The sequence below is a fragment of the Anas acuta genome, chromosome 16, assembly GCF_963932015.1.
Source record: "Anas acuta chromosome 16, bAnaAcu1.1, whole genome shotgun sequence".
Lineage (NCBI taxonomy): Eukaryota > Metazoa > Chordata > Aves > Anseriformes > Anatidae > Anas > Anas acuta.
The window spans coordinates 10,782,119-10,809,240 of NC_088994.1; the positions used below are offsets into that span (position 1 = coordinate 10,782,119).

A 27,122-nucleotide genomic window follows, 5' to 3' on the forward strand; every position below is an offset into this window, starting at 1 on the left:
GAAGCAATTACACTGGTTTCAGATAGTTCCCAGACCAAAATTAATTGCCCAGTTTACAACTGTGTGAGCCCAGTGAGCTCATTCATGGGAACAACCACAGCATTTGGCTCCATGGGTTATGATGAACCGCTTGTAGCTCATAGCAAGAACCAACCTGATGTAGTTAATATCAACACTGCTAACTTTTGTATCAAGTTCATGGTTACCATTTTCTGTTTTTTTTTTTTTTTTTTTTGATTAATTAAAGGTGATCTTTGGAGGACCTGTATCATAACTCCCCAAAGCTGGACCATTCCTGGCCAGAAATTCCTGACATCTCATGGCTGTGTCTGTTGCAAATGCCCAGTGAAGGCGGTGGGGCCAAGTAGTCAGCTCTATAGCCAAGGCAGAAATAGCAGCTCCTGTGTGCGGGGAGAAAAATTAAGAAAAATCTAAGATGTTGCAAAAGCACAATAACTAACAAAGATTTTTTCCTGGTTTCATATTTCATGAGTGATTTAATTTTGCATCTCAGAAGGAGAAGCTCCAGATGAAGCTTTTCCTCTCATTGGGATCAGGCGTTTGCAGAGACCTCTCTCCTGTACCTACCCACCTGTTTTCACAAAAACTCAAGGAATTTAAATAACTATTTATCTGTCCTTCTGTCAGATCTGATTAAGAGGGGTTCAGACATGTGTATCTCACAGGTTTGGAAGCAAAAACTCAGCAAAATGTAGAATTGCAGGTCATTTCCAAATGACCAAAAACAGGTCTTGCTCATTTTTTTCCTTAAAGTTTTTTGGGGGGAAAAAAAAAAAAAGAAAGAAAAAAAAAAAAAAAAGTGAATTACATTTATCTGTTTCTTCAGTCATTTTGAAAGAAGATGCACAAGCCAGTATTTCAGCACTGGTTTAGAACATCCACTGAAAAATCTAATTTGAATGACATTTCTGGAACCTAAAGTGATTATGTATATGCTTATTTAGCTCATCACTGAGTAGTCTATCAGTAGTACACTAACAAGTAGTGATATTTTTGCCCTTTTAAATTGACTTGCCTTAATTTGTTACATTTGGTTAGCTGGTTTCTAGTGGATTAAAGTATGACACAATGGTTCTCAAATTATGCTCTTCAGAGCATTTTTTGGTGGGCTTGATCGAGCCCATGGTCATGAGACGCTGTTTTCCCTCATTTCCAGTTGAGAAGTTGTATTATGAGACTCTAAAAATATATTCACATGTTTTCATTAAATTGTTTCTCCATGGTAGCAATTGTTATAGTTGCTGTGTTCATGTCTTTGATCGCTATTGGGAGGAGTGGTGGCTTTTGTGATTGGAAATGGATGAAGAACGGAGCCAATCCAAATATGTGTTTACATAAGGGATGTATTTTTTGTGGAGGAGAAAAATCTATGTACATGTTTATTAAGAAGAACACGCCTCACAAATTGTTTTTGCCTTTTCTTCCTTCTGTGAACGTTTAAAGTAGAAAGAATTACTTCATTCATTCATTTTTAAACTTATGAAAATGAAAGGTGTGTAATTTATTTCTTGGAAGTTCTTACATGTAAGCATAAAATGTGGTAGGCAAAAAATAACGTAAATTGTGACCATTGTATTTTAGCAAAGAGCTTTTATTCAAACATTTCTTTGGGCATCTGAGTTATATAGGAAGTTGCCAAAAAGCTGGCTTTGAACACCCAGAGTAGAACAGCCTTCTTTCTGCTTGCTCAGCTTTTCTCTTTTAAGAAATAAGGTTATGAGAAGTGACCATTTAGTGAGCTTCTTGGTTACCACTGTATTTCAGTCTAGAGAGGAACAAAAAATCTAATACAATAATCTAAGGAAAATGCACATTAAATAAACAAATATACACATACATAAACACAGACTGTTTTTATCACAATTTTAACAAATCTAACAGGATAAAATAGGTGACGTTTTTCTTTTGTACTGCCTTTTTCATAGTTCAATTTTAAGATATAAATTTCTTCCTGAAGTTGTCTCAGAAGTCCTCTTTTAACTAGAGCTGGGCAAAAAGTGATTTCCCTACCCTGACACTTTACTGAGATATATTAAAAAACTCCTACTCCAAATAGGCTGAAAAATTACAGCTCCATCCATCAAAATTCTGTGTCTGAGAACAGAACATAAACCTATAAAATGGAAGTCAACTGAAATATAGATTTTAAACGTTTTAAATTGAGTCATTTTAATACTATAGTTCAATTAATACCTAAATGAGAAAGAATATAATTTCAAATTTGAAACAGAGATTTATCATTTTACACTAAGTGCAAGAAGTCCCCACTTTTGGCTTCACCGTTTATTTGTAAGTCAGTCGGTGTTTCCCGGAGCTGGTCACCTGAGCTGAAGTCTTTGCCAAATGAGGCAAAAGCAGAGTCCTCCCAGATTTACTTCTTAGCCTTGTTCTTTTCCAGGGGTTAAAAGTGAACTTTCTTCCTCCTCGCAGCTATAAACATTACAGTCCACGCAAAGAGAAATCTATTTGAAAGTGGCTGAATAAAGTCAAGAAGGTAAATTAGAATCATCTGCTTTCCAAAGCCTTTCTTGTCTCCATAAAACAATGCCCTCTCCTGCCTCCCAGGCTGTGACTAATTCTCCAACCGTCCTTTCGTTCCAAGTAAAACTCTCATGTAGGCTGACCATATTTTAATGAACAAATGCACTGAAGATTGACTTTACAGGATTCTTTTTTTTTTTCTTCCCTCTTTACTTTAGGGGCAGTAAGTGCGCAAGGGACATGAAGTGGAGAATAATAGTCCAAATGTGGATGCTGAGAGATGGTCAGAGGTTTTTTTTCCTGCAGTATGATTTTGTCATAGCTGTGGGTCATGGCATGTGTACAGTTAATTGGGGCTCGTAGTGAGGAATGTTTCATACCAGTTTATGTATCAGGGGCCTCTGTGAGGAAGCGTATGCTGAGGACTGAGGACGTTCCTTAGAAAACCATCGTGTCCCTACTTCGGGGACAAGCAAGGGGATGGGTGTGAGGAGTAGCTCCAGAAGGCTGTAAATTGGGGGCTGGGGATCTGTCCTCTCCCTTTGGAGGCCACAGGACCAGGAGAGGCCCCAGAGGGTTGCAGAGCTGCAATGGGCAAGCTACAGAAATACAAGACTTCGTTGGGCTGCCAGCGGCTCAAAATCAGATGTATTTCCACCTGGCTGGAACAGCCTGGTCAGAGGAAAGGGTTAAAAGGAGGACAGTGTGGTCAAACCTGGGGAAAAAAAAATACCGAAAACCACAATACGGTTTAAATCCTTATTATGAAAAGCTTGATATCTTTGCACAGTTTAACAGTGAGCTCTACTTTGATGTTAGAAAGTGATAATCTCCCTTTGGAAGTGCACATTAGGCACTGTCAGCCCTTCTCCCAGACAGTTTTTAGAGGGAAACCAGCTCTTATGACACTCAAACAGCTTGGTGAGAGGGAAGCAACGTTTATTTGAAAGAACTGAGGCATGTAGGCCACCTCTAATCTCACACATGTGACACCTATTTAGGCTGATTTAAACCAAAGTAACTGAAGATGCTTTTCTAGTGAATCTGCCTGCAGCCTGAGACCCGTTCTTCCAATTTGCCTTTCTGAAAATTAGGGAATCCCTCGAATCATTGATGGTTATGAAGACTGTGTCTTCAATTTGATGTTCTTTGCCACTAAAAATCATTAGCCAATTGTAAAATGAGCTACAGGAATAAATCCGGATTAGATTTTTTAATGTCAGCAGGTACCTAAAATTGTGTCAGAATGAGAGGGACCAAAACACCTCAGCTCCAACTTCTTTACTTTTTGCCTTCTTTTCGTTGATAGAAAATCTTGTTAATCTGAGACTCCTTTGGTCAACTCAAGTGCTAGAGGGCCGTGCAGTGCCTGGTAGCCTGACTGCAGGGTCACTCGATGGCAGCTGGAAGGGAAACCCAAGTTTTGTGCTCTGACTGCTTTCCTTGTTTTGATCTGACGCGGTCGACATCTGCCTTTTTCAGACGCCAGCAGCTGGTGCGACGCTGAGCAGAAATAGTAAGGAATCTTCATTTGGCTGAGGTTTTGGTGGTTCCCTTGCTGCAGGGGGAGCTGGCTGGGGATCCGCCATCCCAGCCACTGCTGCGAGCAACAAAGCCCTCAGTGCAGAGGTTGTCATGGCAGAGGATGGAGCCGGGCAGGCGGCACGCACGCAGGGTGTCTATGGGTGCAGGTGGCGTGCTGGGTGTGCTCACAGTTTTTAGCAATGGCACGAAACAATGGGAATCTGCTGACCTGAGGTGTTGGTAATACAAAATTTGTGTTGCTAAATGCTGCTTGGTAATAAAAAGCGAAGTGCGGATTGTACAGGGAGTTCCCTGCCGACAGGCGCCTCTAGAAGCCAGCAGTGCCTCGGAGTGGGCGCAGCAAGCAGCTGGGCCGGGAGGTTGGTTTCCTCTCAGAGCTGGCTGTTTCCTGCTCTTGCTTGACCACCGGTCCTCTGACCAAAATCCGAACCTGGATCTGTTTGCTTGGAGTCACTGCGGCCAGCCCAGACTTCTTTCTCCCTCACCCTTTAAAAAAATCTGTGACTCTTCATTAACTGGTGGTCCCTGGGCTCTCGGACTCTCGCACTTTTGTAAGGACAAAAAGAGCTGCTTACGCGGCCACATCTGGTCTCCAAAACCAGGGCTCCTTCGTGGTAACTCCCGCATTGTTTCCCCATCGGCCATCGGGGACAGTGCTGGAACAATGGGTGCGATGGAGCAGCAGTTCAGGAAAACACAGATCCTGTTTAGGCAGGCAAAAAGCAAAGTTTTTCTGCCTGAAAAACTTACCGTGGTTGAAGCTGCAGCCTGAATACAAGTGATCTTAAAAAGAATCTGGAATGTTAAAAGGGGGTTCAATTCAGAGGCTAACTCCTCTGATCTTCTTCAGCTGAAAGTGTCTGTTTTAGTTCTCATGGACACGATCCAAGATCTCTTGTACAAAGAAAGGTTCTTAGGGGGATGAGGGAGAAGTCAAGTCTGAAGTTTTCCTGCTACCTTATATTTTTATAAATCCCCATGACAACAGTTATTCCAGTAGTAAAAGTGTTTGCATGTAAGCAGTGGTCCTACAGGACTTTTTTCATGTAATCTCATCTTGCTTCTGCTTGGGCTTATTCTTGTTTGTTAGCTCAGGAATGCTGTGGATGAGAGGAGAAACCCGCGCGTGTCCTCCACTCCCCTGTACGCGCTGTTTTCTTCTTCTCTAGCAAACCTCTCAAGCTTTGTGTTCTTTTGTTTGTTTTTATTAGCTGTTTGCTCTCGTATCTCTTGGTGCCTTAAAACTATGCAGGCTAAAGGTCTTAATACTTTGAATGGTTAGAACATCCTTCATGTGCTGGTTGTTTTATGGCAGCTTCAGTTGTGAGAGCATTGCAGGAGTAACCGTGTCGGCAGCCCCTCAAACCTGTGCGGCAGTACCTTGTAGTGTCAGCACTGCTGGTGGCTGTGCAAACCCCAATGGCTTCTTCTATAGCGTTTCTGATGAAAAGTCACTGACACAAATGCAGTTGATACGCTTCGAATTTAACATCTTGTCCCTTGGACATAGTGCCTGAGGCTTAAAACACAAACAAATCAGCCCTTCATAAGGAGATGCTTATGTGCTAAATCCTACTTTTCCTTGGCTTTGACAAACATCAACAAACATCTTGGCAATAAAGTACAAGAGATTACATGTTATATCTGGGCGGCAAGCACATAATGCAGCGGAGGGAGGGACCTTTTCTGCTCCTGATGAAAGCAGAGTGCTAAGAATTATGCCATTAGTCATACGAAATGCATCCAGCACCAGCCTAATGGTCAAAACTAATGCTAATGCTCAGGGGTGTCTTGTCAGGGCTTGGAGAGCGTAAACCTCAGTGGGTGTGTGAATCGGTGGGCAGATGCCCTACCTGCACTGGGCCTTCTTCTAAGAGGCGACCTGCTCGTTTCAGTGCTCCCTTGCTGCCTTCTCCCTTGTTCCCAGTGGTTCATGACTCAGGCAGATAAAACATCGGCTGAAAAGGGCAAACGCTTAACTGAAGAAAAATAGTTAATTGAAAATAATGTCATATTTTTACATTCTGCAATTGTCTCTCTAGGGGCAGTAATTGCTGTTTATTATAGTGGCTAATGTATATGTTTACAGTGGTTTTTTTCACATTACAAGTAGGACATCACTTATGCTGAAGTTGCTTGATTTACTTTTCAGACCAACAAAACTCCCACGGATGAAAGCTTGTCTCACGTAAAAGAACTGTTGAAAAACTGTTTCTATGGACATAAAATCTGACATGATGATAATCTGAAACTGCTCACTCCCCAAGGATGACAAAACTCCAGAAACATCAAAGCAAAGAAAGAATTGCCAGAGGGGAAATTGTAATTAAAATTAGATAACCTGTATGAAAAGCATCCAATTTGTAGTCTATAAAAGCGTTTTAGAACTACGGTTCTTCAGCCCCAGGACCATAGCTGTAGTCATTATCTCAAGACTTTCACAGCAGAATCAAAACATGTTAATTTGTTAATGAGTCAGTATGTAGCAGTAAGGAAAAGAGTCTAACAAGGAATACAAACAGACTGCATTTCTATTTTTAAGCAAATGTGCTGTTTAAGTCAAGTCAAAGCTTTGGTTCCTGTGAGAGTGCCTCATCCCTTCCTGAGAATGTGGTTTTAAAATGAGGGAATTGGCCTCTTCCAGACATTATCTTGGCCAAAAGAGCAAGAAGCACATCACTGAGCCTTTCAGACAGCGTGGTTTCATCTCAAGCTGTCTCTGCAGGAACAGGGGCTGCTTTCACACCTGCGTGGGGCTGGGAGGCTGGGGAGAGGTACAGGAGCCACTTCAGTGCACCTTCCCTCCCAGCAGGGATCCTGTGAGCCACCTCTGAGTCCCACCACCACACGACTTCCATGTGATAAGGGGTGCAGAACACGCAAAGCAACCTCCGACAGCCGAATAATGGCCTTGCTTGTTTTAACTACCTGCCTGGAGTGGGGAGGCAGCTGCTGGACTAAGGGTTGTATGGAGTGCTTCTGGCATGAGAATCTGTGAGATGTCAAAAAGCAAAGAGAAACCCTGAACCCAGGTGAGAAAGTAGATTTCTTCTTGTTTCCACACTTCCCAACAGAGTTTTTTTCATCCACCCTCTGGTTTGCAGCAGCTAATCCATAAACCTGGCGTTTCTCCAACACGACTGCTCTACTAGTGGCTGCTCTCCCAGCAGGGCAGAGATGGAGGTTTCCCTGCAATGTGCCAACACAGCGCAGCAAAAATATAATTTCCAGCTAATTATTGTGTGCCTCAGATTAGGAGAGGATTAAGGACTTCTCTGAGAGTTTGGGTTGTTGTGGGGTTGGAGTGCAGAAGTGCAATGGGAAGAGAGAGACAATGGGAAGAAAAGCCCAAAAAGGAATTCAAAAAGCAAATAGAACAGCGATAAGGGAGATGGGATGATGAAGAGGTGGAAGCAAGGAAAAGGAAACATTGAACATGAAGGAAGAAAAGTAGAAGAGTAAAGTCAGAAAACCCATGGGTTGGGACTTCTTAAGACAGAAGAACTTCAGCCACTTCAGGTCAAATATTTTTTTTCCTTCTCCATTGCAGTGTGGCTGTCATCTTTATTGTAAAAGGAATTTAAGGCCTGATGATGTCAGTGCTATCAGGTAGTGCAGAACTCAGGGAAGTTTTAAGACCAAAACAGCCCTTTCCATCACTTGGCTGCCGAGTGCCTGATCAGTAGATCTGGGACAACCTGCTGGTATTTTCAGGAGAACGTCTCCTTGGCTGGCACATTACCTACAGCATCAGTAGCCCCGAGGAAACCCTGTGGTGTGATGGCAGAATGAGTTACCTAGAAATTCGGGACTGCGGGAGAAAAACTGGATCTTATCAATGCCCAAAAACTATTGCTGCCAAGTCCTCTCTCTTTTATATGGTCAGTAAAATTTGAGATCCAAAGGTGCATCCAAATCCACCTGCATCTCACTCATCTTTTCTCTTTCCAGGTCTGTCTTTTAGATCAAATCCCATTTGCTGCTCCATCTGCATTCAGCATCTTGTAATTTTAGTTTCTGAATGAGCCAAAGAGAACAGTATGTAGTGTTCACACACAGAAGTGTGTGTGCTACATCAACGCAAATGAAAGCAGGGTAGGTACCTGCTCTGATTACCTCCCTTCACTAAGGAGTCAATGGGCCAGAGAAGTTGAGAGAAGAAAATAGGCTTGAGGGAAAAGTCAGATTAACAGGGGGGTAAGTAGTTATCTCCTAGGTCTGAATCTCATAATTAGCCAGGGCAGACTTCTCTTTGTCCCAGGATTAAAAAATTAATAATAATAATGGCTGATGTAGTAGGTTACTTCCTGAGTGAGCCATCTCATTGCCTTTGGTAACTGCACAATCTAATAACAATTGGGAGGGCTAGATTCAATCTTTTCTAGATAAGAAAACAGGGAGGAAATAGGTGTTTTCTCTGTACCTACCTTCACGTGACATGGTAATCCAGTGTCTCGTACCTGACAGTGGGGAAAAGCTGCACGTCTTCCTAAACGCTCTTGCACACGGCCTACGCTTGCAAACACTTATAATGATAAAGTATTCATTATATCATTTCTGCCTAAAGCAAAAATATTCTGGTGATCTGATTTAAAAGGCACTTATCTCGTGCTGGTCTCTATTTATGGGAGCAGTGACTCCAGGTACTGCTATTATTAGCTCTGTTACGAATGCTATTTGTGTTTTGTTGCAACACTTTTCATTTAATCTAACATCCCAAGGCACTTTCTAAAAAAAGTTGTTTCATATCAGTAGTGCCAGATGTAAGTAAATATTCTTTCAGCCAGGGATTTACCTTCAGCTGGGAACTGGAGGCTGCTGGCTGTTGCATGGGCCCAGAACTCAGCAGATCTGGATCCCATTTGTAGTTTTTACAAAATTTTCCGTACTGAATGAAAAGTTGTTCAATGATTAAAACCTTGGGAGAACAGGAAGGTTGTGAAGCAAAGGAGTCAGCTGCTGGGTTCTTTACCTTTCTGAATCTTTTCATATAAAGAAGGTGCTTCAGGCCCTCCATGTGCTACTCACTACGTTGTCAAGCTGTGAGTGATTCAAACCAGAAATATCAAGGGACTCAGCTAGAGAAGTGTTTTCTGAACATGCTGCTGGATACACTGCCCCAGCACAGCAACCTTTGATTATCAGGCAGCCCAAAGAGGGGCAGGAGAATTTCCGGAGCCCCCTGGGTCCTGGCCAGGTGCAGGCTGATGTGGTCCTGCTCTCTCTGGTCTAACCAGGGATGGCTGGATCCCAGCTTATGCCAGGCTGCGACCTGAACATCCACACGTCCTGCTTTCCAGATAAAGGAATCACAGTCCAGATGAGAGGTGAGATAAGGGGACCTGGCTCATTTTAAATGGAGACAACAGCATCAAATCTGTGTATCTAGTTGTTACGGATTTACTAGCACAGCAGGATGGGAGGTAGAAATAGGGACTCTTCAAGGATTCTGCCTTCTGGAAGATTTTATTCCATCAAGTTTCCACTCAGGGATGCATAGTAATTGATACAAGGATGCACAACAGTTGATACAGGTTTGGTGCACAAGGAAAAAGCCATGCAGTACCACTGTCAGTGCAGAAATAACTGAGGAACCATGAGAACAGCGGCCATCAAGTGACTCTCCCATGCAGTAAATGCCATGGACAAATATAATCAAGTATAATAGTATGTGCTAGAAACTTAAACATCTTGGTGAAGACTTTCATTCAGGAAATAGGGACAGCAATGCCTGCTTCAAAGACTGTGATTTTAATTATGTCTAACCAGGGACAAATACATCTCCTTCATTTATTATTTGCCATTCTGTTCTGGCCTGGAAAGTGGTACTACACTGGGTTTTATTATCAGCCTTTCTGCTGCTCCACATAAAATGTGGAGGGTCGTACCAATCCCCTGAATCATTCACTCAGCAACATTGTTTGGGTTTGGTTTAGGATGTTTCTCAAATTCGAGCTGAGGCTGGTTTGATGTTTCGCTCTTCAAAGTTATTCACCACCCAGCCCTTTTGTGGCTCCATTGAGTTCAGAAGTTGGCACTAGAGCCATGTGCTGTATCTGAGCTTTCACAATAGCAGCCAAACAAATTAATATTTTCCAAAGATGCAACATGGAAGACTATTGCATCTTCTATTTTTATGGCTGTGATTTTGCTTTATTTCACTCTCAGACTCTAAGCCTCATTTGGTGCCATTTCCTTGTCTTGAGTACCAAATAACTCTTTACATGCTGGAGATATAATTTCATACCTCCCAACTCTAGTCCTATAAACCAGGCCTATACACTAGTCGAGGCTTTTCTGTGAACAAATCCAAACTCACCTGCAACTCTAGCAGCATTCCTGTTTCATGGTACCTTCATTTGAAGGACAGACTGTAGGTTAACTAACCTTTTAATTAAGAGAATAGGCATAGAGACGTGGAGCTGTCTCTTGTCCCAGACTGTCAGTGTCAGCTGATCTGTGTTACACAACATAAAATATTTGGACCATTGGAATTTGAGACTGATGATAAATAACATTGAGCTCTTTCATGGTGGTGTTTGTTTGAGAATGCTCATTGACACTGCAAGCTTTTCCAGCCAAACAAAAAAGCAAATGATATTACACATTCTGTGCACCTCACTATATAGCCAACAACATGCAAATCCAAGGATGCCTTCCTCTGGGCTCTCCCTGCTTCAGTCGTAGGAGACTCTGCCTGTTATGTCTAAACATGAAACACAGAGCCCAAATCCTTTCTTACCCAGCAGAAACATTTCCTCCCTTGCAAGCTGGAGTTAACTCTGGCCCCAGTCAACTGAAGCACAAGTATTTACACAAGTACTTACATTTGTATTTGCAGTGGGTGTGCAGGAAAACAGATGGTTGGATAGATCTCTCTCGTTCCACTAAGCAAGAACAAAAAGCTATTCCTTTTTCTCAGCCATGGCAGGACAGCTGATTTAAAAAGTAGGTGCTAGCTGGTATTTTGTAACTACCTCGTGGTGCAGCTTGAGTCAACACCAGGCCGAAGGTAAGGTATTGCTGCAGTGCATTCAAAGCCCTTTGTGTTGCCTGTTGGCCACAAGCATGACCTCAGAAGGAACTAAAATAAGGACGTTGTGTTAACGGTGAGCTTGTTGTTGGCCTGGACAGCATGGAGCACCATCATGGGAAGTTTGGCTCCCCATTTCACAGCGGGTTGTCCCTGCAACAGGGATGTGAAAAAGGAGGAGGCAGTGTAATGTTGGGGAAGCTCTGGCAGGACGTGGAGCTGCCCGATGGAAGGGTTGCCAGCAGCCCTTGCAGCTCTCCAGGTGGGCTTCTCAAAACAGTGCTGGACACCTCCTGAAAACCCTTCCCCTCCCAGCCCACCACCCCTCCAGGGTCACAAGGGGCAGCTGGAGTCAGTCTTCGTGATGACTTGAGCAGTACAAACAGTGGGGGAATCTCTCCCCTTGTGAATCACCACAAATGGAAAATAATCGTCTTATAAAGATACAATCTCTGCAACCAGCAAAACTTTGTCAGCACAAGAATAAGACATTCCCTGTAATCCTGTCCTCGCTGAAAGAAGTTTATTCAAGTATTTATCTAACCTTGTATTTAACCAGGAAATCCAGCTGAGCTAATCACTTTCTGCCAAAGAAGTATTTGGGCACTCGTCTGCCATGACATTTTTGAATGATTCTGTACACTCTGGCCATTCTTCTAATGGTTTAATCACACCCAGAAAGAGTCACACATTTTTCAATGATGTTTCTCTCAAAAAATCAAAGAGTGTTGTCATCAGAGGAGACTTAAGAAAATGCTGTGCATTGTTTGGAGAGGTGACGCCCTTAGAGGAGAGAGGCCAAGGGGTTCTGCCTCACGTGCTTTGTATGGACCCTTTCTTCCCCCTTCGAACTTCACACAATTCCAGTCTGCACTTTACATCTTTATTCTGCAGTAATGCTCTCGCCTACTGAGATTTCAGACGAGGTTCATTTTTGTTCCGTAACCCTTAAGGGTTTGGTGGCTTGGTTACCTCTACCCATATCCTGCCTCAGAAATAGCACTGCAACACGCATTTTTGCTGCTTGTCGTCTCATACATTGCAAGGTGTGCACAAACTGTTTGTGACGAGCTTATGGGTAGAAGGAAATATGAGAGAATCCCAAGGTTATACTTTATATGGAATTTATGTGGATGTTATATGGAATTTATATGCATAGCCATGATCCTGGGAACACTGGCTTTGCAGTTATTCTGGGCACAGACTGGCACAAAACAGTCCTAAGACCAGTAGGTTTGGGAACTGCCACTGCTCTCTCCATAACGCCAGCCTGGGCATCACGTGCCTCGGTTTCCCTGCAGGTGAGACAGTGGTGATGGGCCTGACCTCGTTCAGGGCCTGGGGATGAGCAGCGCTATGTACATCTGATCTGAACGTCCTGGCACTCTCCTACCCCAGCCCTTGCAATGGGAGCATGAGTGGCAAAACCAGCCCCAAGCATCCCTGGATTTCACCACCTCATCCCACTTCCATCTGTGGAAGACTCACGTGTTAACATCACCAAAAAAAGAAAAAAAAAAAGAGAGAGAAAAAGGCAGACACTGGAGACTCCCCCCCCTCCTTGTCCTTTGGAAGGATTATTCAACAATAATGATTGTCAAATAATTAGCTGCCACCCCCCCTCCATTGTCCCCATCAGATCGTGGCCGTGCTGAGTCAGGCTGCGGCGAGGCGCTCGCAAGCTCTGGGTGTCCCCGGCACCCCGAGGCGCTCTGTGAGGCACCCCCCCCTCTGAGCCCCCTGCAGCCACTCGCATGGGGACGCCTGTCCTGGGCGGCACGGAGCTGCCTTCAACACCAGTGGGAACCAAAAGGCTCGTGGCAAAGCCTCTGTGCTCCCAGCACCTTGCAGGATCAGGCCTCCAGTAAGAAAGTCATGCGGACGTGGCCACAGCCAAATGCGAAACAGCTGAACGTGCTGCAGCTGGGCGCATTGTCTTCAGATCAGGCCCTGGAAGAATTAAAACCAAGTGTGCGATCTGAGCATGCCGAAATGAACTCCAAATGAAATTCGAGTTAGCTCTCTCCTTAGCAGGGAGCACAGGATCAGATTGTTAGGTTTTAATAAAGTGTGGCCAGCGTTTTAATAAAGTGTGGCTAGTACATTATCCAACATGCTTTTACAATTACTGCAGAAACAAGGACAGGAACTTCATTAACACTTTACAGGGGAAAGAAAGCTGTGCTACAGTCAAGTGATATATTGCTATTGTGACTGTAGGTGTCCTGCATTTAAGAAAACAAGGAAAAATCCTGGGGAAGGGAGTAATTACACTGTCAGCAAACGTGTTTGTGTTAGCAATGAGCGATTCCCTTCCAAGCCCCGCAGCTGCCGGGAGCCTGCATCGCAACATGGCCAATTTCTGGGACAGAAGGTGACTCCATAAACGCAGCAAGAGCTGTAATGTGAGAGACAAAACTCCTGAAGGGAAAAGAGGGAATTAAAAAAAGAAAAAAAAAAAAAGGCAAACCGACAAAAAGCATGCAGAATCATTTACAAAATGTGTTTTCCAGGCGGCTGCAACAACCGCTGGCAGGATTAGGCTTACCGCTTTTAAAGCGGAGGTTAACTGCTTTGATAGAGCGCAGGTGAGGTATATCTTCTGCGTTGCATGTCAGGCAGGATTAGCTACTTGGCAAATTATCAAAGCCAACTGATAGCAAAACAAGTTGGGACTCTCCTACAGTGGCAGTTTAAAACTAGGTGTAACTTCACCCAAAACAAATGAATAGAGCGGGGGTGTGAGGGGACTACCTAAGTAATTAACCCTTCATTAACTTCCCAGCAGATTACAGTGTTTTGCAGAATTCAAGAAGGTCTGGAGAGACTTAAGAGGCTGTTGGGTGGCTGGGAGTAGACTTCAGTTACTGGGTGAGTTGCCTCTGCGTAGTCTGGGCATCCAGTCCAGGCTGCCAGGAGGTGGCCGTGATGTGAAATGGTTCCTTGGGGCTTCCAGCACCCCTGGCTGCTCCGCTCGCAGGTTCCCACATTGCAGGAGCAAGCACACGGTCACCCACTTTCGTCTGGGTGCAGAACGGCTGCTCTGCAGTTTGGGAAGAGTATTTCCAAGTGTTCACCGCGAATGTAAAACCAGTCGGTGAACTGCTGTGCAGAGTTCTGCGAAACGGGTTTTTATGCTGTTTTGAATTAGAAGAGCTGAAGCACTCCAGGAGAAATTCACATACAACAAATTACTAATTCCTCCAAGGAGTCCATGCAGTAGATATCTGCAATGTCTGTAATAGTACAGATAATCATGCACAGGCTTAGAAACGCTGCCCTTTATCTTCAACTGTCTTCAAACAACTTTCTAATTTTGTATTTTTGCCTCTCTGTACCAGGAAATACAAACAAGTTTAAATGCTCACAGTGAACACATGTCTTCGTTTGGCGGCCCAGTTACCCCAACAAGATCCTGCAGCTTGTGGAAACTCAGAGAGTAACCAGTTTTGTAGCACTGCATATGGAAAACCAGGCATGCAAAACTGGATGCTGGGCTGAAAATGTGGCGTGTCGGGGATAATGAACGAGACGGGAGGCAATTAACAGGAGAAAAGTGACAATCTGACAACATGCTCAATTAATGTAATCAGATTTCACATTCACTTCATGGATGTAGTAAATCAAAGCATAAGTAGGAACGATATGAACTTTTTAATATTAAAAACTATTCCCATAATATGCAAAGTCAGGGAATACCAGTAAATTTGTCTGTCTGTTGCCAATCATTAACTGATTTAGGATAGACCTTGTTGAGTAATTATATTTAATAAGAACTTGTCCATACAAGCTGCTATCAGATGTCATTTTATACAGTTTCAAACCAGATATAATGGCTGAGCTGCACACATCAACTCTCTGTAATACTGCACTGTCTTTTTATGGGAGAGGGGTGGGAAAATTCAAAACTGATTATTGTGTGGCTTCCTTTCAGACAGTTGTATTTGATCTAATTTGATTTATTGCTGCACATTTTGAATGAGCAGAAATGTCTTGAGGGGAAATGAGACTTGTTACAGTAATGTTCGCGTTAATATAATTTCACCTGCTTGCTTGGTGGGCTCCGCAGTTGGCTGTGTTCATCACTGTTTGGGAGTCTTCTGTATTAAAAAGCTCCTCTTTATCTATTTGCTCTCTCATAGGGATGTAATGAGATTCCCACACCCTCCACAAGTGGTGATTGTGTAACTAATCCATGCTGGCATAATAAAGTCTTCACCTAGATTACTAATATTGCTAAACATATATGCAGGACAAAGGCAGAAGCCTTTTTTTTTTTTTTTTTTGAGCAAAGCACAGCTGTAACTCACAGGCAATTTTTCTAGGTGGTCCTAGAAGATAGACGCGTTGAACCTCAAGGAGGGACTTTGGAGGTTAGAAGCTCCACTTCAGTTTTAGAGGGGCGTGTAAACATTTGGGTGCTAATATTACTTGCAGGCACAAAACCACAAACAATTCTCCTGATTGCTCAAGGGCTCCTGGGTCCCCAGTGTAACACAGCCTGCTCTTTCATGTACTGCCACTGCTTTTCTTCAGCTAGAAGACGTGGGGAGAAGAACCAGTGGCTTCTCTGTCACACTCTTTCTAAGAAAGGCATAAACACTTAAAAAAGCATAAGGAAAGACATAAACAACCTATGCATGAAACTATCCACTCTGTCGTGAGGACTCAAGGCTCTTCTGCTCAGAAATTCAGAAATGAGTGTTTGGAGTCGGTTTTGCCACCCGTGTTGTGCACGATGGTTGGAAAGGGCCCTATCTGTGCACTTAATTGTTATGTTAAGCTTTGCTCCAGCAACAGTTTGCTTCTGGAATTTATTCACATCTATACTTATAGTCCTAACCCTACGAGCCAGGCCGATACAGGACAACACCCACCTTTAAGGTGTCTTGCCTCCGCACCCTGCTAGGTTTCTGTATGGCCTCATGTTCTGCTGCCAGTAGTACACTTTGTGTGTGCCTCCCAGATGATTCACACCATTCACTGTGCTGGGTGCTGAGTGAGGACAGCTCCATCTCCCCTTAAAACAGCCCCACTAATGGGCACTGGGGCAGCGGCCATCACCCCTGTTCTCTCTGCACCTGGAAACAATAACCAAACCACTCAGTATAAATCCACCCCATTCTCAGGTGGATTTTCAGTGCAAAATGAGGCTTTCCTGCTCTATTTAACTAGGGTGAGTCTTGTTTTCTGGTATTACAAAGGCTTATTCTGGTTTTATTTGGAATCTTTGCTGGTTTCTGTATGCACGCTGTCTCCCTGGCACCATGCACCTACAACAACGTGTGTTTGCCTTGCTAAGAGGTATCTTAGCCGTGAACACCTTCTGATTTTCAGGATGAATTTACTTCTATCTACAACTGTTTTGGGGGCTGGTGTTCACATCTGATTTCATTAGGCCAACACTGCTTTTGCTCTGGACGTTTTGTGTGTGGGGCTGCTCTCGGCGATGCAGCGTGTGTGCATGCCACACACAGACAACTGTGTTCATTTCTGATGGGCTGAAGAAATACCTCCTAAACTAGTTCTTGACATGTTAGGTGTTGGCCAGGGAAGTAATTTGTTCTTCTGACACTGGTTTGGATCTTTCTGTTGTGTTTGCTATTCACCATGAAATCTTCATGAGCAAAAGGGGCCAATTTGCATAAATTATAGGAATTTATTTCAGCAAAGGGGGGAGAGAGAAAAAGTCTGAGGGGGAAAAAAAAGGATGTATTTTCTTATTCTCCTGACCTGTTTGGTGAAGTTTCTATTGAAACTTATCCTGTTACAGAGTAACTTTATTCTGTATTTTAGTATAGCCTGGTTGTATCCCATGAGTGGTCTGAACGAGAGCACATCTAAATCTTTGGGACCTTCACATTTCAGTCTCTATCTAGATGTGACATTTAACTTTCTCAACTGCGTTTACACCCTGAGGCGCACAGAAAACGCAAATGCTTGGCCTTCAGAGAAGTCTGTGTCACTTGCGTTCCCACCTCCATAGCTGCATGTGCCAGCACTGCCTGCGCGAGCTGGGCTGCGGCAGGGTGACAGTCACCTGGGTCAGATATCCCCAAGTGACTCTGCCTCTCTTCACCTGCATGCTCGTTAGGGAATTGCTCTTATTACCTGGGCCATAATCCCTCCCTGGGGGGATGCCTTGTGTACAAGATTATTTTCATTTGGCTACAGAAACTCCTTGTGCCTTTGGCTTCTAAGTCTTTATACCTAGAGGAAAAACCATCTGAAGCAAACGTACCTCACTTGTAAGGTCTGGTAGAAAATACCTCACACCAAACGTTTGGAGGTAGTTATTGACCGAAGTTCAGTCAATACTTGTTTTGGAAGGGAACTGGGTTTGCTTTTTTGTTTGAAAAGCCATTTGGTGCTTGATCTGCCTCTACTGACTGGGATGACTGATGTGCAGGGGGAAGTGAGCTGAATCTTCTGGGGTTTGGAGATGGGCTAAAGGCAGGTCTACAGCTGGCATCTCCTCTGTGACCTACCGTACAGCTCTCACAGGCTGAAGCTTTCCCACATTTCTTCTTGTGTTTCCTTCCTTCTGTTTCTCGTTTCCTCTTCCCTGCTTTCATTCATTTTGGAAAGGCAATATCTAGCATTTGGACAGGTAAATGTTGTTTCAACAAGATAAATAGTTTTGCAGAAGATGCCTACTTTCTTCAAAAAAATCTTTGTTTTAACAGAGAAAGTGCAAATTGAAACAATTCAGCTGAAGATGCAAAAATAATATTCTGTCCAAAAGCCTCTGAGTTTTCAGGGTGACTAAATTTTTGGGTGGTTGAAATTCCTGTAGAAGACGGGGGGGGGGGGGAAACAACAAACATGTTTTCACTATTTCTAGTGATTCCACTATTTCACCTCAAGGGGGAAGCTGGGTTTATTGAAGTTATTTTTTCCACAGCAGTGGCTATTTGAGTCCTCTCGTTCCCCTTTTTCTTTTCCATGCTTTTTTTTTTTTTTTAAACCATATTAAAAATCTTTTAAAATTCCTTATCTTCCTCCCCTCTTTCCCTTTCTAAAATATTCAAATCTTGCTGTGATCTTACTATTCATAAAAGAAAGAAAAAAGAGACAGATGAAAACAATAATTTTCATCAAAGAAAACATTAAAAACTTTTTTTTTAAAGTGAAGTGTTTTGGAGAAAAAGGGGAAAAAATAAAAGCTGTACTTGAGCACTTCTTAAATGGTGTGTGTGGATTCAAGGGCTTCACATTTCATCAGCATCCTTAATGAGCTTGAGGTGCCTCTAATAAATCTCAGCCCTTTTAATGAATTCTTTATAGCTCTTAACTGCTTTAGATAGAGGTTGACGAGTGTAACCGGTAGCGCAAAATCTTGGCATGCAATAAGACGAACAGCCCCATCCTTTCCCTCTGGCATCCCATCTGAATTTTTGCAGCAGAGATAACCAAGAATCTGTCACTGCTATGAAGTTTGAAATTTAATTAGGAAACTAATAAAACAGCTCTCATATAGTACTGCAGTTGCCTAGGAGATATTATGTATTGTTTAAGAGCTTCTACCAATGGAGCAGGATTGCATGTGTTAGAGATCTGTTATTTGAGTGAAGAGGGTTTAAGATTGACTGCTTCTCTTTCGTAAACCATTTCCTAGTAGGGTTAATAATTTACTGGAAAGAAATATTGGTACTCCTTGAATGAGCCATTTATACACCACTGAGGAGCAGAGACTGAGATTAGTTTCAAATACCACTCACTTCAGAAAGAGATTGGGGGCTCTGTCTCTCCCTCTTCCCTTACAGTTTCCATTCTCAGTTGGATTCTCAATGAAAAAGAGCCCTTCTTTTTTTTTTTTTTTTTTTTAATTTGTAACCCCAGTGCTCTGGAAATAATCCCAGCACAGTTAGAGCTCTCCTCTTTGGGCTTTTCAGAGTCAAAAACTGGGATAAGTAGTCTCAGCTGTAGTGGAGGAGCCATAGGATTGTGAGGGTAGAATCAGATTTGATTCCTCATGATGGATCTTGCTGTAAGGTCTGCCCCGAGTAAATGCTTGGTGTGTTATGTCCAGACAAACTCTTCTTGACTCAATGGAAGTTCTAGAACTGATTTCAAGTAAGGGAGTTTTGGTTTGGTACAATTAGTTTTGATGCATTATCATAGTTAGTAGACTATATTTTATTTTGTTGGTACACCCTATAAAATGTAGTCCTATTGAGTAATCTATAAGTATGCGGCTACTGTATGCAGATAGTACTAGAATTCATAAGAAAATGGGTTTATTGTACCTAAAGACCATTTAAGATTTCAAATCTTTTTCCCATAGCTCATCAGAAAACCACTGAACTTTGTTTAGATTTTTTCTTTTTTTTTTTCTTTTTTTGCAATAAGTCAACTTATATTTCAAAATGAATAGTTTCTTCAAACAAAACTTTCTTGTTGTTGTTGTTATGAAAATGCCAAGGAAAGCTTCTCTGACCATTTCAAAACCATTGTTTTTGGAAGAATAATTGAAATTCAAAAAATCTACTGAAGCTGTCCCACCCCTCCAAACTATATCTGTTTGGGCAAAGCAACATATTCCCGCAACAAAAAGAAACCACATTAAAAGTATTGACCAAGTCTATTTAATATTTATTGCTCTTTGATAACTGAAGGGAATATGAAAATCTTCTCAGCAAGGCGCCATGAGAAGGATTTTCTTGGAGAGCAGCTTCACTGAGAAAATTGTGGCTCCATTATGATTTTCTCAGCTGAGGACCTGGCCTTTTGGCCCCTCAGTAAATGAACATCAGTGAGTTTTTTGTACTTCCTGGAAGCTCCTGGTAAGGGGATTTTATTGTTCAAGGCTACAGATAGCACACTAAGCTGAAATGGAGACAGTTGTTTTCCCAAAGCGCTCGGATTGCAGTAGTCTGCAGAGAGGGTGGTATATGGGTTTGTGCAATAGCGTGATTGTTGGAGCCATCCAGTGACAGATGTAGTTAAACTGATTTATTATCAACATAAAGGGTGTTCAATAATAATACAACAATGATGAATCTTCACTTTCTGCTGAAAGGCAGCAACTCACGGCCTGTGGCAGTCAGATGACTGAACTTGTAAGATGAATTCTACAGACTTCAGCTCAACAAAATCAAAATGTTTATCCTTTAAAAATAAGAGAGATCTTCAGCCTAATTCCAGTCCTCGAGAGTAAAACACTCTGAAGCCAATCATATTTTCACAACAGCTCGTAGCCTTGTCTTAACGACTGATAACAAGTGTCTCAGCAGCAGTGTTTGTGGAGCAGCAAGCATCTTTATCTGGCTGTGACACGCGTGGGGAGGCAGGACTCTGCTGTTAGATCTGTTGTTGTCTTTGCCGAAGTGTCAAGTGAGTCATTTCACCTTGATGAACAATAGTGACCTCATTAGGGTTTTGTGAGCCATGACTGACTAATGAATGTGGTGCTGAGCTCCTTCCACAAGGTAGCGAGTTCCCTTGAGCCAAGCAGTTGGTGAAATTTATATCCGTGAGCATCTGACATATCGGGCAAACTGCGCTAAGCCGATGGCGGAGTCCGACCAACAACACATGATTAAGACTTTCTTATGGTTAGGAATGAGTTGCACGGACTGAAATGGTTTTCCTGCAGGCTGAATGGCTCTTGGGAATGTTATTTGGTTATGGAGCTTGCTGCCTCTCAGTTATGGGTTTGAATCCAGCCTTATTAAGTTACTGAAAAATTATTACACCTTATCCCTACTGGAAGGGCTGTGCTCCAAATGGGATGTCCATAGTGTGCCTGAAAGTCATATTTTGTGCACAGTATGGGGTGCAGCCATTCAGAAGCACGAATGAATAAGAATGTGCCACAGGCATCACCTAGGAGGGGAACACCTTGGAGTAAGGATAGGGTTAAACTTCCATCTCTGTGGTATAATTACTGAGAGAAATGGGCTGCTTGTAATTATGATGATATTAAACCTGATAAAATTTTTGGGCCAGATTTTTTCCTCATTTATACTGGTATGAATCAGGAGACTGAGAGGAGACCTTGGCCAAATGGAGTTCTTCAGATAAACCTCAGGCTAAATGAGATTGAAATCTTTCACTCCCATGATACCCCTTCAAACAGCTTGTTTGCTCTTCTGTTAGAGGCCAGGTATATTTATGGTGCAAACTATACAAAGATTACTGCTGTTAATTAACTATGTTCTAAACTTCTTCATCTCATCCTCTTCAGGAGCACTAAAATAATTTACATACAAAAACAATAGCGTTGAAAAAGTTTCCATCTGTTTTTTATCTTTTCCAAGAAATTTTCAGATGTTGGCCCTTTTCCCAGCAGACCATCTCCCCGAGGAAGCATATCTTGACCAAGATGCCTTCCCAAACTGTGCTAACGAAGGTGGTTCTATGTGAGTCACAGGGACTTTCCTCTTCTTTCGTGAGATATGAGCGATGTTCTTTGGGAAGGAAAACAAAAAAATCAGTGTTTGTAGTCAGGAGAAAGCATGACAACCTATAAGTGTCACCTGATTTTAGCTGATGCAGACAGAGCTATATAGGGGCTAGACAGTCAGGTGATGTAAATCATGCAACTCCATTGACTTGCTGATGAGCTGTCCTTAAAAATTCCACGTATAAAGTCAGCATATGACATCAGTAAATCTGGTATAGCAACATGGCTTTGAATGCAAACCATTTCTAACACTGAACAGATTCAAAAGCAAAATGAAAAGGTATTTATGAAAGAATTACAAGCAAAATCTAAATAAACAAACTTATTTATTTGCAATGCATAATTTCAGCAGTTTTATTTATAACGATTCCTTGGTTCTGTTACAGATAAAAGCTGTTATACAATATGTTATCTCAATGACTATCTAGCAATCATTCTTAATTTTATTTACTTAAATACTTGCAAGCTTTCTTAGCACGTACAGCTACAAAGTAATGAGAATTTTGATTGCTAAGCGTAACTTCTCTAAATCACTGTTCTCATAGCAGAAGTTCTAAAGAAGAAATAAAAATAGGAAGGTCTTCTACAGCAGGCCTCTCCACTCCTGAACTCTCCTCTCAAGTGGAAAAAAAAGAATAAACTCCTATTTTTGTACATTCTGTACACTTTACACATCACCAGCAATGTTGCAAGAAATTAACAATGAAATTAATGGTGTTAAATTCATAACAACAGCAACCAAAAACACATCCCACAATGATGAAAAATTGGCCTGTGCCAAATATAATAAAATTTCTAAAATTTGGCTGTTCCAAAGAAAGGAGAAAAAACTCCTTGTGAAGAAGGGAATACGCTTTTCTGTGGAGATGGCAACAGAAGCTGACATCATAGCAGTTTTGCTGATCCCTTGTTACACTGACTACAGATTTCTGTGGCTTTCCCAAATTCAGAATGTGTCCATACAGCTGTGGGTCCTGTTCAGGTCAAAACTGGAAAGCAACTGACTTCAGTGACAAACTTTGTGTCTGAGGGCATGTGAATATCACAAGAGTAACTGATATTGCAAAATTTTTATTATCTGGGGCACAAAAAGCCCCAAAAATGCAGCTCATGGGATTTTGCCATTCCTGCTGCTAACTCCCCTGGTAGCGTTTTGTTGGAGTCACAAGCAAAAAGCCCTCGCTGTCTCAGACATGGGCAGCAACTTTTTAGTCTTTAAGATATTTTTGAGTAAATAAATACTTCACTTATTCTCCAGCTCCCTGAAGAATTACCTTATGGCTCCTTCTCCCTACAGACTGCTGTTTTGAATCTTTTATTTTAGTCTCCCATGCCAAGAAGATAAGAATTGTCTTTTGGAGTTCTGTGTTCTCCTCTGATGCATCGAGGCAGTTTGGAAGTCATTTCATAAGACTCATTTGGTCCCAGATAAATGCTCAAGCCAGGCACAGAGCCCATGGTGCAGGGAAGTGGTGCCAAGGGGGCAATGCATCCCTGTGTCCTGTGGGATGCAGCCCCCTGCCCAGACTCATCCTGCTGCAGTCTGGCAGGACTGAGTCCTCCTCCTGTAGCTCAGCACGGGGCTGCCCCTGGCAACGTGCAAGTTGAGCTTTTCAGCATTTTGATAAATGGCTATCAAAAAGTTGTGTTCCCCCCAGGTAGGATGCAATTGCTGCCTGGGAAGCAGCGTTAGATGCAAGGACAGTAGAAACAGAAAAGTCCTGCGTGCACTTTCTGCTGTCTTCATTGCAACCAGATTTCACCAAGCTTTACACCTCTGGGTAGAAAAACAGAACAGCGTGTGACAAGGCAGGAATTGATTTTGCCCTGTATAAAAATGGTTGGGTTTTGCTTGCTCTGGTGCCACTCAGATTTATCTGTGATTTGCGGATCTGAACTGGCCTTCTGGGTTAAAGACAACACTGGAGCGAAGAGCAGCAGCCCAGCCACAGCTGAGCCTCCTTGTTCTCCTCCTGCATCCTTGTCGTGGAGCTGAGGTGAGAGGGCTGGTGAGCAGCACCTGCCTCCTGCCCCTGCTGAGCCCCTGGCTGCCGGCAACACTGCATGCCCCAGGCTATGGCGTTCTGGGAAATGGGCATCTCTGCTTCCTCCACCTGGGCGTTAGATGACCCCGACACAGACAAGGATGGTGGCAGGAGGAAAAGGACTTTGTTCCTCGCCTCCATTTGAACTAACAATTCACATCGCCCTGCTATTTTCACACAAAAGGGTATTTGGTAATTTTGTATTCTATAACAATGAGTCTGGTATTTCCGTAGCGATGCATATTGTTATAATCTCTCTCTGCTTTGTTTCCTCGACATATTTTTTTATTAAAAAGTCTTCCCAGTCTTAAATAAGTACAGAATAAGTGTGGTCATTCTGGGAACATGAGAGGCCTGATTATCTGACCATCAAAGCCTATGCTGTAAACAGGATACTAGTAAACAGGAACTGAACCCCATATGGAGAGTTTGTGGTTTTCTTCAGCCTCTGTTTGTTATGTCTTACATCCTGTTAATTATAGAAAAAGAGCTGGAAAGTTGGAAATAATCTTTTCTCCAGATTATTTCCAGCTTCCCTCAGATAGAAGAAAATGCAGTATAGCACTGTCTTACCTTGCTTCCTTCAGATGTAAAGCATTAAGACAATTCATTCCAAGGGGATCACTTTTCAAGGGGATTATGAGTAGATTTTTTTTTTTAATTACAGAATGAAAATTAAGATCTTATATCATCTTATTCAGGGAATCCTTCTTTTAATTTTAGCAGCACTTCTTAGTGTATTGTTTGGAGTTTGAGATCTTTTGCTGCCTTTTTAGAGATTTGTATGATTGCTTTAATTCTGGGTAGGTGCAATTTGGAACAAAAACAAATGACAGAACCTACTTTAAACTCATGTTTTTCAAGATATTTATGCTGTTAAGAGCTTTTGCTAGTCGTGTACCTCTTCTAGCCTGGTGGGATCACTTGCTTAGCTGCAGCGGGTTATGCGTGCATCTGAGAGGTTTCTTCAGAGCTGGGCAGAGCAGAGAGCTAAACCTAATTCCCGCTGCTCGTTCTTTACCTTTGCTTTCTATGAATGATTGCCCATTTTTCCAACATGATTCAGTCCAAATTTCCAATGTTGACAAAATGATTCAGAAGCGAAACACTGGAAAGCTTTGTCCCTGAAGTCCTGCATTTTGCGGTACATTCCTGTTTTTTCTTAACAACCTGCTTTGGAGTTCTGGTGCCCGAGGGAGCCGTCTCGGAGGACAGTGTAAGAGGTTTTGCTTTGTTTAGACCCACTCTTATCGGATTAGGTTTTGGTTTTGCAAAACAAAAAGCCAAAATCTATTTGGTTCAAGGTTCCATGTTATCCGTGATGAATTGACAGTGCCAGCCACTGCTGATGTTTCTTAGACAGCCCTGAACTGGCGACCACAAATAAATCTCCTGTTATGTTATTTTTCAGCTCTCTACTCTCAACACTGTTTCTTTAAACAGCTCTCTGATGCTAACCATCTGCTCCAAATTGCTGCATTACTCTTCAGCTCCGTAAGGCCAAGTCTCATGCGCTCTACCCCCAGCAGCAGGCTCAGCATCCAGGCTCAAGCTGAGTCCTCCCTCCGTGACACAGAGCCCCAGCTGCTCTCATCCTGATAGATGGGAGGAAGACGGGAAGATCTCTTCTGCCCCACATCCCCAGGCTCGAGGCCTTGTAGCACCTCCAGTCCCAGGGCTGCTGTTGGGACAGGAAGATTCTTTCAGGATTATGGGATCACCAGAAAGAAAGGGCTGCCTCCGAACAAGATGGGTGGGATGTTATAAAAAACACTTGGTTCTGGCATAACTCTGCTCCCATTAAACTCAAGGAATAAAACTTCTACCAACTTTACCAGGAGCAGAGTGCGGCTAGTGAGAGCTTTTGAAGATCCCACTGTATAGCTGCACCCACTTTATGTATCCATTTTAATGACATGATTAATAAAATACCAATGGAGCTCCAAACAGTTCTGTGTTCGTTTTCCAAAGCAGTTTGACTCATCCATAATCATAACCAGACTTCCAATTACACTGGATTTTAATTGTTCTTCTTTAAGGATAATTATTAGTACTCTGAAAAAAATTACTGTGAGTAGCTGGTGATGAGTAGGAATAGGCATCCTCGCTTCTCTCAGTCTGTTCTGTCATTTGAGTTATGAGGAATGTAATCGGATATGTGACACCCAGACGGAGCGTGGTTTCCAGGATCTGAGAGTGCTCTGTTTCAGTTAATGTGTTAATTTGGGCTCCATCTTCTCATTTGTTCTGCTTTGATCTATCATTTCATAAAGCTAAAGCACCAGATTAAGTGTGTGTGCTTGATTTATGTGCAAGACTGCATTTGCATACACATTAATATTTTTAAAGTTTTGGTCCAAATTTCTGCAAGCCATGGTATGGAGTAATATGAGCTGTAATTTCACACTGCATGGCAACGACTGGTGGGAATAAAATTGTCCTGCAATTTGGCCATCTTCACATACCAGCAGCTATTTTCCATTTGGAAATTTTGAATATTGCCAATTGAAATATATCTGTAAGCAAGCTGTAAGGCGAGGCATTGCAGGAGCTGAAGGGCATGGAGCAGGAGGCTGAACCTCATGCTCACCCTATCTGGATTTTAAAGAACTGAGATTAAAGTATCAGCAAGAGGGACTTATTCTTTCTGCCTGAGAAGTAAAGAAAAACCCAGGAACTTGATCGCGCAGAAGATTTTCACATGAGTGCTTAGAAAGAAAAATCCTGACTGGGAGAACAGCTAGGACCAAATTTTCTCATGTGCTGTCTGAGAGGTTAAATTTGCTTTTGTGCACAGCACAGGGCTGCTTTTTGGTGTGGTGGTATTTATATTCACCTAGTTAAAATGCCAGTGCCAGGATCCCGCTGCCATTTATCCGTAAGCACAGATTATACATGTGTAAGGAGGGTGTCATTCTGACAAGCTGGGTCTTTAAACTTTCACGGCTTTGGAAAGTTAAAGAGTTTTTTTTCCTTTGACACCTAGCCCAAGGGGGTTAGTAGAGCTGCTAAGAAATGATTGAACTTTTGTAATAATTTCTTTTTGAAATTCACGCTGGATCCTTTGAGACATAAGGTAATACCATAATGTGAATATAATCATATAATCCTTTTAGTTTTATTATAGTAATTATTGGAATTAGAACAGTATTGTTTTAATAATACTGTTTTTCTTCAAAGTGCTCCACAAGCTCCATATTATAATTCGTTTTATTTTAAAAAAGGCTCCCGGGGGAAATGCTGATTTTTAGAAATGTGCACTTGGAAAATATCTGTTGCAGTGCTACTTCCACACATGATGGTGAAATTTAGGAAAGTTTCAGGAAAAAAAAGGTCAGGATACTAGCCTACCACTCTGCCAAACATCTCAGCCGGTACAGCAGAGGGGTGAAGGGCTCTGGGTCAGCCTCTGCTCTGCAGCCCTCAGCTGGGAACCTGAGACTTTACACTTTGGTTGTGCTCCCTGAGCTATCAGATAAGCCGGATCTCCCCTTCTGCAGCTGGAAATGTTTGGCTTTGTTCTTTGCTAGAATTAAAAGCTCTGCTTGGGTTAGTTTGATTTCTGGTTGACCGGCTGACTGCAGAGAGG

General features: G+C 42.5%; 1 protein-coding gene and 1 long non-coding RNA gene across 11 annotated transcripts in view; one reads left to right on the forward strand and one right to left on the reverse strand.

Annotated features, from left to right (window-relative positions):
• Positions 1–27,122, forward strand: part of SPO11 (SPO11 initiator of meiotic double strand breaks) — a 326,125-nt gene that overhangs the window by 169,581 nt on the left and 129,422 nt on the right. For 2 of the 10 annotated variants that reach the window (XR_011101812.1, XR_011101804.1), the window contains one exon: positions 14,422–15,291. The exons of 2 other annotated variants lie outside the window; for them this stretch is intronic. The gene's annotated coding sequence lies outside the window, so the exon portion shown is untranslated. 6 more of the 10 variants (XR_011101809.1, XR_011101795.1, XR_011101800.1 and 3 more) reach the window with 5 other exon arrangements.
• LOC137865188 (uncharacterized) lies at positions 1,598–8,615 on the reverse strand. Its single transcript, XR_011101816.1, has 3 exons — positions 8,475–8,615; positions 5,901–6,005; positions 1,598–5,566 (listed from the first exon to the last, which is right to left on the reverse strand). It is a non-coding gene; the product is annotated as an uncharacterized lncRNA (long non-coding RNA).